The sequence below is a fragment of the Micromys minutus genome (genome assembly GCF_963924665.1).
Source record: "Micromys minutus genome assembly, chromosome: 15".
Classification (NCBI taxonomy): Eukaryota; Metazoa; Chordata; class Mammalia; order Rodentia; family Muridae; genus Micromys; species Micromys minutus.
Window position 1 is genome coordinate 9,237,382 of NC_137984.1, and position 19,003 is coordinate 9,256,384.

Below are 19,003 nucleotides of genomic sequence, written 5' to 3' on the forward strand. Positions count from 1 at the left end.
ATTTAGGTCTCTTTAACACGAAACAATTTCTATAAGTTTTCGAAGCACACTTTATCCACCGAGCTTCATGACTTTCTGTCTCCTCATCATAACAACTACTTATTGAAACTTAATTTTCTTTTTGTTTGCTGGTCTGTTTTATCACTCGGGATGTAAAGCATGCTGGGTAAAAACTGCACAATTAAGCAGCAACACCATCCTTGCAGGATGTTTTAAAATCAGCACGTTAAAAGTACACTGACTAATAATGGAGACAACGCAATAAGTACAGTGCTACCGAACACAATTGACAGGAACATGAATTTTTATCTCTGAAAGTTCCACATTCTTAACTCACTGATGTTTTCTTAAAAAGACAATGGCTTACTGGGATGTGAGCTTACTATTTCAGATGAATTTTACTTTAATTTTTCTAAACTTACATTTTATCTTACTCGGGTTTGTTAGCTTATATAAAACAAAAGACAATTATTGTTATACTTTTTGTAACAGATTTTGATTTTAATTGAGACAGTGCACTCTCATTTATTAAAATATAAATATAAATGAGAATTGGATATTAAAACACAATGCTTCTTTGTGGTAGTATTGCTAAGACAAATAGTTGATGAAGAAAATAAATATGTCAAGACATGAACAAAGCCAGGATTTTGCGTGTTAAAAAAAAAAAAGAAAAGAAAAAATAACTTTGCTTTATATGCTTCATGATAGAAATCTAATATTTATTTCTAAGAGGATGGTTTAAGACTCTGTTTTCTTTTATGCTTTGATGTAGGTTTAGTTAGCTTCAGAAATATTCATTATCCAAAATGAGTTAAAAATTTATTGAAGGACAATTAATTAAATCTCATCAAAGATTCCTTTTTCATTCATTTGTGCCAACCTGGGGAACTCTTTCTGGAATACACTATGATTGTTCTCATTCTTACCAGCTTTCAGTGTGCTGTGTGTTCTGAATCTAGTTTTGCATACTGAAGTTCTTGACTGAAATGCACCCCAGGCAATTCACGAATAAATCAACTTAGCATCACTTTACATTATAGGAAAAACATTGTTTGGAAAAGGTAGGATCAATTTCCCGTGAACCTTATTTAGAAAATGAACTCCCCTCCATGGAAGGCCTAATATCCAAAGAACTAAAATAAATGCTATTCTATTTTAATTTGTTTTTAATATGCATATTTTATATCAGATAGATGATAGATTTGAGAGTTAAGATTTTGTATATCCTTACATTTAAAAGCCATTTAATTAGGGAAACAGTAACAAGGTTATGAAATGGATGCCTCTTGAGGCAGGTTTTCTACACCTGATACGACTGAGCTAATGGGGAGAAGTGGCGTGCCCCAAGTAAATATGTCCCGCACGTGCTGCTTCACTGTAATTCACTTAGTGTGTTTGAAAGAGTGTAGTGTGGTTCATTGATGTAAAGCTCACTACTGACTACGAGTTTATTGATTTTTGATCCACCGAAATTATATTTTTTATATGTGCTTTTTTTCAAAATAGACCCACAGTATTAAATTCATTCTTTTTCAGAAGGAACAGACTGATGTGATTTTCTTAGTATTAGATAAGGAGGAAAAATACAGAAAGGTACAGAAAGAGACCAATTAACGCAATTCTTTTGGGTCTCGACAATAAACTTGAAGTAAGTTGTTCTGCAACAGGAAAAGGTAAAAACGTAGCTACAAATTAATCATTTGCAAGTCATTTTTTCATTCAGGGTAAATGACATTATTGATGTCTTCTCTAGAATTTGCTCTAAGCCTATCACTATGACCTATAAACGCCAAATGACCAATTTAAAAATGGTGAGTTAATTGCAAACACAGAGAAAATGTCAAGAAAGGAGTATCAGCTGTTGGAGAATTTAAAACCTTGTGCCTAACACACTGTGATGCTAAAGTAATATTGTAGAGGTCATACTTCTAATAGCAAAGGTAGGCAATCATTTCAGAAGCTAGATTAAGCCTTCCCTGTATAGTTCATAAGTAGGAATCATCAAGGAAAAGTGACTATTATTAACCAACTCTACCAGTTCCCATATATTTGTTTTGGTTCTTATTCTTAAGAAATCCTGTGTGGTGAATGGTATATAAAAATATGGAAATTCTTAAGTTTACTAAGTGTGCATGTGTTAAGGTGAACTTATTAACAATGCCAAATAATTATTTACTTAGGTAAAATGGTATGTCATATTCAGGAAAAGTATGCCTTATCCTTGCCTTTAAAACACATTTAAGGCGTTGAACTATACTAGGCTGATAGGTTTTTTTTTTTTTTTTTTTTTTTTTTGGTTTGTTTTGTTTGATTTTGTTTTGTATTTTTCCCAAACTAATTCTGACCAAAAGGTTGATAAATGTAGATTGTTTTACATTAGAATATTGTTATTTTTAGAAAGATTTGTCAAGAAACCTTTTCATTTTTTTAAAAATTATAACATTGGAAACTATACTTTATATGCTTTAATGCTTATGAAATGTTCAGTATCTCAAAGTTAGTTTAAAAGTGATTACAGGATTATTAAATATAGTGTTATATTCTCTTAGAAAATAAATATGACTTTACAACCCGATAAATCTGGAACATGATAATTAATTGGGTTTTAAAAACAACATTTGATAGCCAACTAGCTAAAAATATGAATTTGGACAATATTACTCATCTTATGAAAGGTAAAATTGGAGAGTATAGATAAAAACTGTATCAAAGTTAATTTCCTCCAAAAAGAAATTCATTTTTGCCATATATGTAGAAACATTTTGACCCTCATGAATAACCTAATCTCTAGTACCATAAGTATTGCTGTCTTACATTTGGATGTGATTTTGTAAATAGTGTTAACATATAATTGTAAAAGCTTTAAAATTTGTTGGGACAGGTGGAAAACAAGTTCATTAAATGTGAGACGTACTTTCCTCTATTGAAGTAGACAGATACTTTTAGTATCTGTGCACGTATATCATTTCTAATTCTGCCCTATGTAATTATTTTAGATTTATCCTGTAGTTTTAAGTGATTGTTAAAGATGTTCAAGACAGTGATTTCTGAAGCAATTCCTCTTAATTTAATAATTGTTTATATTTCCTGTTATGTCAGATTTAACATTGAAAATTTCAATGGAGTAAAACTAAAGGCCTACATGATCTGACTGTATTCAATAATTTGTGTGATGTGTCATTTCAAATAAGCAATTTTCACATGTTGATTAAGTGTTGTTGACCATCAATAAATTTTAAATGACAATAACAATATGATTGATTCCTGTGAATTTCACACCTCTGGAAACAGTTTGTACTACAATTGTTCAATATTTACTGAGTACCCACAGCAGGCCAGGTCCCTAGGAAGGGATGTGAGGGGCATTGGGTTGACTCCAAGAGAGATGTTAGTCTACAGACAACCTGGAAAAACACATTCAAATAAGCCCACCCTGCTTTTTAAAACATATTTTACATGTGTTGATAAAATACTTAACAGTTCATCACTTTCCCTGCTCATATAGACTTTTTACCTCTTCTTATCCTTATTTAATGCCTTTACAAATGACACGATCTGTACGAAGTTCCTGAGCAATTGTTGCTTTCTCACTTTTTTCTCCTTTCTACTTCATTACTTATTTCCAAAACAATCAGGTCTAAATTCCACATGTCACAGAATCATACATCACTCAAGGGCGTTTGTTTCTCACACAGTGCCACTATCTGTCACTCAGTATTTGAAGAATATGTGTGTGTTGATGGTAAGGTGATATATGATTGGACAGTTGGGAGGATAGGCGGTAAAAAGCTAGAACACCAGAAGAGGAGGAGAGGAGGAAGAGATTCAGGGAGGGACAGAGATGGAGGCCGATGTGCATGTTTCTCTCGGCGCATCTCTAGCTTGATGGGGTTATTATTATTATTTCTAAGGGCTTCTGTGGGTCTTTTCAAATCACATATAGAAGGGCAGTTTGTATCTTTGTCAATTGATTGTAAGCTTATTGTTTAGAGGGTTTGTGGATTGAGAATTTAAAATATGAACCCGATTGATTTACCGGGCTTTGGAGGCATGTTTATGCCGGGTGGTGGAGGAAAGCTAGCTGCCAAGGTGGTGATATTCTCCTGGGACGGAAGCAACAGGATGGAAGGGAACCACGTGGATAGGGCAGCTCGAGTACCATGTGAAGAGTCCGAGCGATCGGCTCTCCACTGGAGTCCGCAGGTGTAGTCTGCCCAGTGAGACCACGGGGGCCGGTTAAATGTTAAACCATCTTTTTAATATTTACCAAGCACATATGACTTTTTTATTGATATCATTGCCATTCAACATTAAAGACAATTTTCCCCAGCAAATTGTGCACCGGAGTCAATGATAATTAAGTTTAGAGATAATGATGATGATATACATCAATGCGATTCATTTTCTTAAAACATAAAGACATGTGTGTATATATCAGATTTTTTTCCAGGGCATGTACCTTGTCCTAACTATGTGAAGCACCATTATTTGCATCCAGGAACTTCAGTAACAAGAAAATGAGAGAAGCAGTTCAGGGCAGGAAACACAATTATGAACAAACATTGCCTCAATTCTGCATCCTCTGTGATTGACTAGTACAGTTTCTTGATTTTAAAAAATGTTAGTGTTTTGGTTCTAAAAGTAATAAACATTCTGTACTAATTCTGTGTCCCTATACCACTTATCAACCTTACACTTTGACCAAATGTGAAAACTAAAGACGACAAATATGAACCATTTCTTATCCTCCAGTCTAATCTAATTATAATTATGATGAGGAATTTTTTGTGACCTCCTTATTAAATGACAAAGTATTTACATTACCCGGGACATTAGATAATACAGTTTAATCAATGCACAAAGTTAAATGTTTTTTTTTTTTTTTTGGTCATTTTCTGTACCCTAACCGCAGGTGCATCAGGTGCAGGTTTCCCTCTTATTTTCACGACAAGAAAAGTTATCTCATGCATACTACTTCTTCTCAAATACAGTTTTGATAACCATCGGTAAGATTTGGCACATAGAATCAACATTAAGTATTTGACATAGATAACTATGGAAGAAAGGATTCAACCTTTCATATGCTTTGCCTCTCTATAGTGAGTGCTATAGAAGGCTGAAGAAGTGCACTGCACTTTGCTGCTCAGCACAGCAAATAAATGCTATGTTCTGGGCTCAGGAGCTGCATCCAACACTTCTTATGCTTTCTCTTATATTAAAATTTATTTCATCCATGCCCATAAAATGAACCCTTTCTTATGTTGGTTATATCCTTTCAACAGAAAACATGGCACAATGACTGCACTATAAACTTTATTGGTTAGAGAAAAGAAAAATCTTTGATTTTTTTAACATATTGCCTTAATTATTTTATTACATATTGGTTTGTTACTAAAGATATACTTACCATAACATGAAATAACTTTGCATTTACCATAGTTTGCATTTAGTATTATATAAAATACCTTTGTAGAAATTTGTGGATTGCTAGCGTGATCCTCTAGGATCAATGTGCAGAAGTCTGAAATCTTCAACTCTTCTACTTTATCACACTAAAGGAAATTACACATTTTAAGTTATGTCAAGAGCTAGTGTGAATTCTAACACCATCAAAAATAACTTGGATTTGGGTATTCTTGCCTTACTTTTGGAGAGACTGATAGTGTAAGCTTGTTAGAGAGTTCTTGAAATGTCAAGAATCAATTCATAGCTTTCTGTGGTAATTTGTATTGACAAAACATTACTCAAAGGAAAAATTTTCATCATTATAGTGTGAAATATTTGATGTTATTCATTTGAGTTTTCATTGAGATAAAGCATAGTTATATAATCTGCAACAATTTTATTTTCTCATCAAAATCCCTTAAAATAATATTTGTGATGAAAAAGTATTGAGTTAGAACTTTTGATTTATGGCTTCTAAGAAGAAAAGAATTACAGAATTTATTGATACTTGTGACATATTACTTCAATATAAAGCTATCTCAAAATGAAACTGAGATTAGCCTGTACTAATTAGTAACTTTTTGGGTGACATTGGCTATCTTTTCCTAGCTACTTTTATAGATAAATTATTTTATTATTTATCCCTTGAATGACCTTACAATTTATGAGAAAGCAGTGACATTATATAATTCTCATTTGAAAGACAAATATCTTATATCTAAACATTCACAGTTTCCATAAATGCTGAAGAATAGCCTGAATTATTGATCCAAGAACAGTCTATATGAAATATAAGCTTCATAGTCAGATTTGTTCAGGGGCTGCCTCACCTGGGGATCCACCCCATGTTCAACCACCGGGGCCAAGCACTATAGCTGATGCAGGGAGATGCTTGCTGGCAGGAACCAGATAGGGTGCCTCCTTAGAGGCTCTGCCATAGTCATGCCGCTGAGCATGCTTGCAGCTAAGCATCAGACTGAGGACAGGGACCCCAGTGAGGGTATGGTGAGGGATGAAAGAGCTGAAGGGGGTTGCATTCTCATGGGAAGAACAATATTGTCGACCAACCAAATCCTCCACAGCTCCCCCATGGACTACAACACCATTAAACACACATCGAGAGGCCCATGTTTCTAGTTGCATATTTAGTAGAGAGTAGCAGTGTCTGGCATCAATGTGAGAAGAGGCAGTTGGTCCAGTGAGGGCACATTTTCCCAATGTAGGGGAATGCCAAGGCAATGGGGTGAAGAGGATGATTATGATTGGGAGCTAGTGAACCTTCCTGAAGACAAGTAGATGGGGAGAAGGGATGGGAGCAGGGTGGGCAAAGGGGATAACATTTCAAATGTAAATACAGAGAGTATCTAATAAAAAATTAAAATAGTCAGATTCAGATTCCAAAATAAAAATAGTTTAAAAAGTTTTAAGGCCAGAAGGATACTTTCTTGCATAAAGGGGGTTGCTATGAAAGTTTGAAGGTCTGGATTTTACCCCTTAACCTATGGAAAGATGGAAAAAGACAATACACTTCCAAAAAAGAGTTTCTTGAGTAGACACAGAAACCATGGCACATGCACATGCACAGGCATGCACACACACATACACATACACACACACACACACACACACACACAAACACACACACACACACACACACACACACACACACACACACACACATACACACTCCTATTCCACCCCATGGAAATACAAACATACACACATACATACTAACAGAAAATACTTAAAATGATATTCAATGAATAAATTTCAGGAAATAATCTGAATTAAAAGCTAATATCTAAAAGATTTGGATATATTTTGGTTACAATCAATTTCAAAGGAGAGCAACAAAATATACTATTAAATTTTGAATAAATTAAAAAAAAATTCTGAAAACATGAGTTCAAGTATGACATTCAGTGGTAATGACATGTTATATTACAGATGTAATATCCATTAAATTAAAAATGAGGTATTTTTAAAATGCCAAAAATATTATCTCTGAAGAGAGAAGGCTGTAGGTTATGTAACTATGAGTAGGTGACTACATTTGCAAGAATGCAATAATGAATTTCTACCAGTTCTTCAGTTTGTACCACTTTCTACCATCTAAACTGTAGTGAACTAATATTATGAACAAAAGCAAGGTTGGAATATGATAGTATATGTATTCCAGAAAAGTTGAGAATCTGACCCAGAAAAGCTCCACCAGGACACTGCCACAGGTGATAAATCAATTCAGCAAGGTGCTAGATACAAAACCAACCAACAAGTATCAGCAGCCCTCCTATATACAAATGACAAACATTCTTTAGAGGAAATTAGAAAACGACACCTTTTATAATAGCTTTGAATTATATAAAATATCTTAAGGGTATCTCTAAACAAACAAGCAAAAAGAACTGTATGATTAAAAATTCAACTCTCTTAAGAAATAAAGACGATATCAGCAGATGGAAGAGTCCCTAGTGTTCATGCATCAGGAGGATCCGAACAGTACAAGTCATCACTCTATCACATGCAATCTGCAGTTTTATTAAAATTCTCATCAAAATACCAACAAAAATTTTCACAAATCATGAAAATTTTCAGCTATATATGAAAGCTCAAAACCTCATGTAGCTCAAACAATAATGAATAAAAAAAGAACCGTGGGAGGCATCAGCATATCCAAATTCTAGTGACATGGAAAAGCATGCTGGGAAAAGAAAAGCAGGAAAACAGGCACATTGGAACTGAATGGAAGACCCCAGACAGAAATCCACATCACAAAGGATACCTCAGTTTTTACATAGAGGCCATATACATTCTGGAAAAAAGAAATGTCTTCAGTGCTAAACGGTGGTCAACCTGGATCGTTGTATGTAGAAGAATCCAAAAATATCCATATGTATTATTCTGCAAACACACACACACACACACACACACACACACACAATAAACTCCAAATGGATAAAATATGTAAACCCAAATACAATGAAGCTGATATATGAGAAAATGGGAACTAGCTTGAACTCATTGGCACAACCGCCCCCCCCCTTTTTTTTGGCAGAATCAGGTGTGCACAAATACTAAGACCATCAACTGTTAAATAGACCTCTTGGAACTTAGACTACTCTGAATGGCAAAGGATGCATCAATTGGACAGAGATCAGTTTAGAAAATGAAAAACGTTTTTCATCAACTCCACATCTCATAAAGGGCTATTATCTAAAATACCTAAAGCATATAAAGAGTTACATTTAAAGAAAATAATCCAGATATAAAGTGAAATACAGGTCTAAACAAAATTTTCAATAGAGGAATCTTAATTATCTGAAAAACACTTTTAAAAATGTTCAACTTCTATAGCTTCAGGGAATTGCAAATCAAAAGTTCTTTGAGAATTTATCCTACACTAATAAGAATGGCTGAAATTAACAAAAAACAGTGAGACCTCATGTTGCATAGGATGTGGTGTAAGAGGAGTACTCATCCATTGCTCTGTGTAAACTGAAAGCAAGGACTCATTGTCCAAGATAATGTCCACACAATTTATTGAACATAAAGATGTTGAGCTGATGCCTGCATAGGTACCTAACTTTTATTTTCCAGTGTCTTTGGTACTGAAAGTACTCTACATGCTTTCAAACGAGAAGTATAAATACCTAGCCAACCAGAAATCCTTTATCTACAATTCTGCACAGTCTATAAGATATACTGGGGCAACAGAGGCACAAAATTTGAGAGAGTAACCAAGCAATAACTATTTTGACTTGAGGTGCACTCTAAGAGATGGAAACCATAGCTGGCACAGCTTAAGTCACCAAGAACCTGAGACTATATAGCCTAGGGTCATAGGGTAGAACCAAATAAGACTAGTCTTAAAAAATTGCAGTGGTAAAAATTACTCCTTATGTATTCACGTGGATTAGTTTCTTTTTCAGTCATCATGAAGGAAGCTTCCTTCTGCATCAGACAGTAACAAATACAGAGATCCAAAGACAGACATTAGGCAGAAAGTCAGAGACCTTGGAAGACTCACACCTAAATGGGATGACTTCATCAAATTTCTCCAGACAGAGCTCAAGGAAAGCTGCTGAAGATTTAAGAGCCAGGTGGAACAGAGGACACCAAGGAACCAAACAGCAAGATTCATGTGAACTCACAGTCTGAGCCAGCTTACACAAGGCCTAGAGAAAGGACTGAAACAGTCGAAAGGTTTGCAACCTCATGGGACAAACAACATCATTAACCAGCCAAGGCACTGAGGTAGAGAGGGTGATTGGGAGAGGGAGCACCTTCATGGATGCAAATTGAGGAGGAGTAGAGAGGAGAGAGGGGAGTAGGGGGGAGTATAACGTTTGAAATGTAAATACTGAGACTATCCAATAAAATTAAAAAATTTTTTCTCAGTCATTTGTATTTTTTCTTGTGCACCAACGTACAACTAACATCATGCTAAACAAAAAAAATCTCAATATATTTCTACTAAAATCAGTAACAGGATAAAACTTCATTTTCTCCATTTTTTTTTCTATTGAGGGCTGAAAGTCTAAAAAGATCAGATAGGCTTTATGCACTATATTTGTATCCCTTAGGAGTCAAATTTTATTGAAATGTGTATTGTAGGGATGCAAATACAAAATGAAAATGTAAAAACAAATATTTGTAAGTGATATGATTATATATGATCCAGACTGATGAAAGGCCCTAAAGACTGTACCAGAATACTGCTTCATTTGAAAAATGCCTTCAACAAAGTGTCAGGATACAATACTACTCTACAAATATTGTGAGGCTCAAATTAGACCTCTACAAGAACCTCCTGAAATTAGACTCACGCAGGTGATGATCAATGCAAAAGTAAGAGGGCTGAGGCTGTCCCACTTCAAGGAGAGACGACCCTGAGGAGATTCTAATAGGGGGTCATATACCTTGCAAACAATTGGTGCAGAATTTTTACAATGGTAACTAGGCAGGGTACTATGTGTATTTGGTAGAGTGAAACAACTTTCAAATAAACTCAACATACTAAGGGGGATCAGTTGCGAATCACAGGTAGCTTTGTGTGATAGTTTGGCTTGTAGCTGTTCAAGGAAATAAACTAGCTTTATTTTTTTTCTGGAAGGGGAGGGGTTCTTGTATTCAGAGATTTGTGGTGGATATTTTCAGATGGCTTTATATTGATCCCAACTATGGCTTTTTCTATGTCAGTACTTTTCTACATAACACATACATACTGGAAAAAAAAAAACAGGAATACAATCCAATTCACAAAAATCTCAAAGAAATACAAAACTTTTGAAATAAATGTAAGCAAAGATATGAAAGTCCTTTAACAGTTGAAACCTTACATGCACTAAAGAATAAGCTGAAGAAGAAACCAGATAAACAGAACTTCTATGACTCTGGTATCAGACAATTAAAATTGTGAAAATGGCCAACCTACTAAAAGCGATAAAGATTCAATTCAGTTCTTGTGAAAATTCCAGCTCTGTTTTTCAAAATAATTGAAAAGTCAATCTTAACGTTCATGAGGAAACACAAAAAGCTTCAGATAGAACAATCTTGAACTATAAAAACTCTGCTTGCAGTATCACTGGTCCTGATTTCAAGTCATACTCCAAATGATAAACAGGAATGTATTGGATAAAACATAGACACAGTGATCAATAAAGGAAAATTGAGGATTTAGATAGATGTTCAAATATCGAAAGCTATGGATTTCTGACAAAGAGGACAAAAATGCACATTAGGGGGAAGATGTTGTTGGAAAATTTAAATAGCAAAACTGAACAGTTAGTTATAAGTGGAAGATAAAACTAAATTCTTGTATCTCACTCTTCACAAAATACAAAAACAAATGCTTTAGAGAACTCAACATGAGGGGAGGAAGCCAGCAAGCAGCACTGTTCCATGGCTCCTCATCAGCTCCACCCTCCAGGATTCTGGCCTGCTGTGAGTTCCTGTCCTGGCTTCCTTCACTAATGAGCAGCAGTATGGAACAACCCACCCACTTCTCTCCTCAGCTTCTTGGTGTTGGGTCTACTTACTTGCTGATCCAACTAAATGCCAACTCTATTATTGGCAATGCCCCATCATCAAAGTAGAGTATCTAATGACATAAGGATCTGGAACAGAAACCCATACAGTCAATACACCAACATATAAGTTATGTCATTTAGATACAGATACAGAATATGAGCTATGTGTCCTGCTTACAAGACCTTGTGAAGACCTGGGAACCGGGCTCCCAGGATCATCACTGATCACTAAGCCAAAGTGTGCAGATTGTATGCAGATGCCAACAACTTTAAAGATTGCTGAATTCTAGGCAAGGCGCATCACAGTGGACTGGGAGTCCTTGGCCTACAACATCACTTGCTACCACACTTTCAATGTCACTATCTGCTACCATTACTTCTGCAGCCACAATGACAGCAGGGCAGACTGCTTGGACATGGACCCCAAAGTCCCCCTGCACATTGTGAACCATCTGCCACCTTACACAAATGTCAGCCTCAAGATGATCGTAACCAATCCAGAGAGAAGGAAGGAGAGCAAAGAGACAATCATCCAAACTGATGAAGATGTACCTGTGCCTGTGCCAATCAAATCCCTCCAAGGAACATCCTTTAAAAACATTATATCTCTGAATTGGAAAGAGCCATTTGAACCAAATGGAATTGTCGCTCTGTATGAGGTGAGCCATAGCGACATAAGATCATTTGACCCTGCTGTTGGAGTGGCTGGGTCCCCACAGACTGTATCAAATTTTTGGAATAGTACACACCATTTCTTTATGCATCTTCGCCCTGGAACCACCTACCATTTTTTCATAAGAGCCGATATTCTCAAAGTCTTTGGGCTCGCCACAGCCATCAATGTGACTCAGCTTCAAGCTTACCTGACTGTGAAGGAGTCGATGACACTCCGAATGAAACTGCCACCACCATCATGGTACTACTGAGACCAGCACAAGCCAAAGGTGTTCCTACTAGTGCTTATCAAATTTTTGTGGAACAGCTACACCTACATGGGACCAAGCATGAAGTGGGGGCCATGGAATGCTACCTCCTACCGGTTGCATACCAGAACGCCTTGAGCGGCAGCTCACCCTATTCCTTTGCTGCAGAATTTCACCTGGGAATTTTCCCAAGCATGCTCTCTTCACCATGAGTAACAACCAGACCTATAAAGGATTTTGGAACCCTCCCCTGGCTCCCCACAAAGGATAGATTTATTTCCAAGGGATGAACAGTTTGGAGAAGGAAATTAAAACGCAGTGTGTACAAATTGCTACAAATGCAACAGCCAGAAGAAGAAGCAGAAGTGATCCCATACCGACCAAGCAGACATACAGAGTGATGACAATTGTGGGCATCAGTGTCTGGCACCTTAGTGTTCATTCTTCTCCTGGATGTCATAGTAACTGTGAAACAGAACAAGCATGCTAAGATTCCTAAAGATACAAAGAGGAACACAAGTCAGGAAATGACCTGCATGGTGAAGGCTATGAGCCAGAGTTACGCTGACCAGAGATCCCTGTATGTAGAATATCCCCTTCCCCTTACCTTCATGGGCCAACATATGAGAATCACAGTGCCACAGAGAATCTAGTCGTCTCCGGGATGTTCCTCAACACCTCTCTGAAGGGACAGATTCCCCTTACCAGACAGGACAGCTGCACAAAGACATCAGAGTGGCTGACTTACTGCAGCACATCCACCTCAGGAAGACATCAGACAGCTATTGATTCAAAGAGAAATATGAGAGCTTTTTTGAAGACCAATCAGCCTCTTGTGATTTGGGTAAAAGGGATCAAAACAGAGCAACGAACTGATGCAGACATATTATCACATATGATCACTCTAAAGTCATCCTGCAACCCTGGGAGGATGATCCTTCTTCAGATTACATTAATGCTACTACATCACAACTCAAGCCCAGTTCATGAAACATGTGATATGAAAGAAATTTTATGACTAAATACATAACCATGGAAAGCATGATTTTTCTTTAGGATTCATGAACTGCTTAGACCATTTGTGGCTTAAATTGTTTGTCAACATGGGGATTTGATATTGGAGGTTGAGTATAATAAGAAAGAAAATTACACAAGTAACAATATTTTCCTGAAAATCACTATTTTGTAGTGCATTAGTTCTCTAAAGATTGAAGTAGGAGTTAAGATCACAATACTCTACACAATAGTCACAAATAATATAAAATACCTTGGTGTGACTCTAACCAAGCAAATAAAAGATCTGTATGACAAGAACTTTGAGTCTCTGAAGAAAGATATCGAAGAAAATCTCAGAAGATGGAAAGATCTCCCATGCTCATAGATTAATAAGATTAGTATAGTAAAAATGGACATCTTGCCAAAAGCAATCTACAGATTCAATGCAATCCCCATCAAAATTCTAACTCGGAAAAAGCCCAACCTCTGAACCGCCCCCAGGTTCACTTCAGCTCCACGCAGCCCATCATGCCTCCTCATCCTTCTCTTCCACCGCCAACACCGCAGCCGCCAAGGGAGTGGATGTGGAGATTATCTCTCCTGAAGATGGGGGCACCTTCCCAAAGTGAGTCCAGACCTGTGTGGTGCACTGCAAGGCGATGCTTGAAAATGGACAGAAATTTGACTTCTCTCAGGACAAAAACAAGTTTTTAAGTTTACACTATGCAAGCAGGCAGTGATCCATGACTGGGAAGAAGGGGTAGGCAGATGAGTGTGGGTCAGAGAGCTAAAAGGATAATCTCCCCAGACTATGCCTAGGGAGCCACCAGGCACCAAGGCATCATTGTGACACATACTACTCTTGTTTTTGATGTGGAGCTTCTAAAACTGGAATGACAGAAGTGTCCTCCTCCCTTACTTAGCTCTGCACATGGATCTGTTATGGAGGAATCTGGTACCATCAGATGGGTGCACCATGGGGACCTTTTCCTGATGTTCAGCGACTCTTTGTATAAACACCTACCCATCTGAATATGTTCTGTCATTCAGCTTTGCTTCGGATACCTCCTTGTCCTCTTCCCCGTTCTGTATGTGTTTTGTCCTAAACTATATTCCATAAACCTCAAGTTACTTTGGAGTAAAAACTCGGTATCTGTCTTTCAGATCTATGTTGTCAAGTGTTAACAGCACAAGCCATGGATTAACTTTAGAACAGGAATTGGTGTAGGCGATGAGATTTGCAAGCATTTTTATATTAATATTTGGATGAAACTTTTATCTATTGTATATTAAGACATTCTGCTGCTGTGCTGCAGAGCCATGGCAGATTTGAGCTGCTGTTGAAGGCTGGGCTTTTCTCCAGTGAGGGAGGTCCCATTTAAAGGGAAAGCCCTCTACAAAGTGGAAAGGGAGGGAGAGAACCTTTGCTCTGACAGTCCTTCCATCTTCTAAAATGACTGCTTTTTAAAGCAGCTCCCTTCACAGATGTGGGGACATTACATCTGTCCCTGGGGCAGCAGGGACCTCCTAAGCCTTCTTTGTGACCTGGCTTAATTTGTTTTTCATCCTATGGTTTTTCTAATGGATTTTCTGAACTTTTGTAATCTTGTGACTATCTAAGATCCACTTCCTAATTTTTCAAAACTTTGGTGGAAAGTTTAAATTGAAGGTGCTGTTTGTAGACTCACTAGCCAATGAATGCCCAACCACCATGACCAATCCTTGAGTGTTCTCTCAGAAAATGATGCCGGTCTTCACAGCTTCACAACCTCCTGGATTTTGATGCTTGGCTCTCTCTTCTGATGTCAGCTTCCTGGCTTTTCTTCCTTCAGGGTCCTCTCACCCTCTGCAGTCCTGTGTAGTTGAGTTGGAGAGAGGAAGCTTTTACTCTCTGCCCTCAGTACTACATATGCTGTTCAAGTGTTATTATTGCAATAAAAGTGCTTTATGCTGACTTTTCTAAAAAATAAAAAAATGTCACTAATTTTTTTTTAGTGCTGGAAAGAGCAACAAGCAAATTCATTTGGAATAACCAAACAATATGAATAGGGAAAAACATTCTCAACAATAAAAATACTTTTGGGGAATCATAATCCCCAACCTCAAGCTGTATCACAGAGCAGTAGTGACAAAACATATATGGCATTTGTACAGAGACAAGCAGGTAGATCAGTGAAATAGAACTTAAGACCCAGAAATGAACCCACACACCTATGCTCACTTGATCTTTGACAAAGGAGGTAAAATCATCCAGTGGAAAAAAGTCAGACTTTTCAATAAATGGTGGTCAATATGTAGATGAAGGAAAAAGGATCCACTGTTATCTCCTTGTACAAAGCTCAAGTCCAAGTGGATCAAGAACTTCCACATAAAACCTGATACACTCAAACTAATAGAAGAGAAAGTGGGGAAGAGCCTCGAACATATAGCAGGAATAAAATATCCTGAACAAAACACCAATGACTTATGCTCTAAGATCAAGAATCAATAAATGCGACCTCCTGAAATTGCAAAGCTTCTGTATGGCTAAGGACACCGTCAATAGGACAAAATGGCAACCAACAGATTGGGGAAAGATCTTTACTAATCCTACATCTGATAGAAGGTTAATATCAAATATATACAAAGAACTCAAGAAGTTAGAATTTAGAGAATCAAATAACCCTATTAAAAATAGGGTACAGAGCTAAACAAAGAATTATCAACAGAGGAATATCGAATGGCTGAGAGGCACCTAAAGAAATGTTCATCATCCTTAGTCAACAGGGAAATACAAATCAAGAGAATCCTGAGATTTCACCTCAAACCAGTCAGAATGGCTAAGAGCAAAAACTCGGGTGACAGCAAATGCTATGAAGGATGTGAACAAAGAGGAACATTCCTCCCTTTTTGGTGAGATTGTAAGCTTGAACAACCTTTCTGAAAATCAGTTTTCTAGTTTCTCAGAAAATTAACCATAACACTAACTGAAAACCCAGCTATACCACTCCTGAGCATATACCCAAAAGATGCTCTAAAACATAACAAGGACATGTGCTCCGCTATGTTTGTAGCAGCCTTATTTATAATAGCCAGAAGCTCAAAAGAACACAGATGTCAGTCAACAGATGAATGGATACAGAAAATGTGGTGCATTTACAAAATGTATTATTATTCAGCTATTAAAAACAAGAACTTCATGAAATTCTTGAGCAAATGGATGGAACAAAAAAAAATCATCAGTCTGAGTGAGGTAACCCAAACACAAAATAACACACATGGTATACACTCACTGATATAAGGATAATAGTCCCAAAAACTCAAAATGCCAAAGATGCAATCCACAGACCATATGATGTTCAAGAACTTGGAAGACCAAATAGTAGATGTTTCATTCCTTCCTAGAAGGGGGAACAAAAATATTCACAGGAGGAAATACAGAGACAAAGTGTAGAGCAGTGAGGGATGAAAAGGTCATTCAGAGACTGCTCCTCCCAGGGGTACATTCCTTATACAGTCACAAACCCAGACAATATTGTGGAGGTCAAGAAGTACATGCTGACAGGAGCCTGCTATAGCTCTCTTCTGTGATGATCTGTCAGGGCCTGAGAAAGACAAAGTCAGATGCTCTCAACCAACATTGGACATTACACAAGGTTTCCCAGTGGAGGAGTTAGAAAAAGGAATTTAGCAGCTGAATGGGTTTGCATCACCATAGAAAGAACAACAATATCAATCCACCCAGACTCTCCTGAGCTCTCAGAGACTAAACCAGCATCCAAATAGTACCATGGTTCCAGCCACATATGTAGCAGAGGAAAGATTTATTAGGCATCAAGGAGAAAAGAGGCCTTTGGCCCTGTGAAGGTTAAATGCCCCAGTGTAGGGAAATGCAAGCACGGCAAGGCGAGAGCAAGTGGGTGGGTATGGAAAAAGTCTCATGGAGGCAGGGGTTTGGGGGAAGGAATAGAAAAATTCCAGAGGGGAATTTGAAATTTATTAATGAAAATGTTCAATTAAAAACAACATTAAAAATGCAATTTGGAAAAAAGGACAGGCAGTCTAAAACCTTACAAAATAAAATGTTTGATTTTACTTGTATATAATTACATATTACTAAAATTTCTAGAAAAGCTCAACAGAGGAGAAGGAAAATACGGCCATAAGGATTTCTAGAATCCCAATAGTTATTCTGCTGATATCCAGCTTCAGTGTGAGGAGCATCTCAAGAAAGGGGAATTGGTGCTGATTCAATGACTCCAGTCAGTAGTAGATACAAGCTATTAGTGCAGGTGTTCTCTCTGTTCCCTGAAGAGTCTCAGTATTCTTTGTTCTTCAATTTCAGCAAAAATAATCACTGACAGCCTGAACCCAGACTTTTATTTATTAAAACTACCTCATCAATACTTTGATCTTGTTGATAATCATCAAAATTCTTAAATTTACATAAATTTCATGAGTCCTGGATCAGTAGTTCCAACCCAGGTTTCCTTAGTGTAGAAACTAAACTGAAAGCCAAAGTACATCCCTTATAGGTTTTCACAGTCTGTTTTTCATGGGTATCTGAAGTTTCCTGGTATAGCAGATATCAGTCTTTAGTAACTGTTTCCATGTAAGAATAGAAAAATGACAAACTACTAAAATAAAATGATCCCTTACAAAAAATTTAATTTATGCAGGTGAAGTGGTTAATTCTCTCTCATATCTTTCCAGGCTTTGCTATCTCCAATCCTTCAAGCAGCTAGAAAAACAGAGTAGCAAGGTTTATATTCTTGTACATCAACTTTTATTTCTCTAGTCCCCATTTCCTCAACCTAACAATTTCATAGCTTCATGTACTCTTATTCTAATAATATGTATTCCTAAATTGTATATACATTTTATATTTATGCTCTTCTTCCTGAGACAACTTTTTCTATTTTCAGTGTTTCCATGTTCACCCTGATTAATTAATGCAGCAGTTACGAAACCAAATTAAGGTCACGTTTGGCAATGGACTACTTTTAGACAGGACCATGTAGGCTTTTATGGACTCTGTGGTTCTGCTGCATAGATCCTTTCCTATTTTCCATGAAGGCCAAGCAAATAGCCTGTTCCTTATCAAACACATCCTCATGAACACCTCCATTCCTCATTACTGAAAAAACACATGTTTCGATTATTAGCATCATTAGCTTTGAGTAATGAGGGGAAGTAATCTACCCCCCAAAAAATATTTGGAGTAGTAAAGACAGTAGATCAACTTTGGGGCAACATCAATCACCAGCACATGTACGGGTAATGAGATCAATGGCCTTGTGATGCTCCAGGGTCAGGAACTGTGTCACACCTCCTGTTACACAGCCATGCCTGACCCAGCAGTATTCTGCTAAAGGTGACTGGGCCATCACAATAAGCATGTGCAAAGAAAGTTATAGTCTGTGGCGTAATGGTGGAGAAATTAGTCAAATAACATGGACCCCCAAATTACTTCAGGAAACATCTCTAGTCTCAGACAATTTGAAGAATTTTATCACATAAGGAAAAAAGAGCTAGTCAAATGAGCTACAATATCAAATAAACTGAGAAGAAACTTTTTCATCTGGGGTGGCAAAATACACCTTTGTGATGGCCCAGGCTTACCATCAA

General features: G+C 37.0%; 1 protein-coding gene and 1 pseudogene across 7 annotated transcripts in view; both read left to right on the forward strand.

Moving 5' to 3' along the window:
• Positions 1-19,003, forward strand: part of TRDN (triadin) — a 357,916-nt gene that overhangs the window by 256,103 nt on the left and 82,810 nt on the right. The window lies entirely within an intron of this gene.
• Positions 11,316-13,053, forward strand: LOC308430256 (receptor-type tyrosine-protein phosphatase kappa-like; annotated as a pseudogene). The gene has a single exon. The product of its transcript is annotated as a receptor-type tyrosine-protein phosphatase kappa-like (transcript).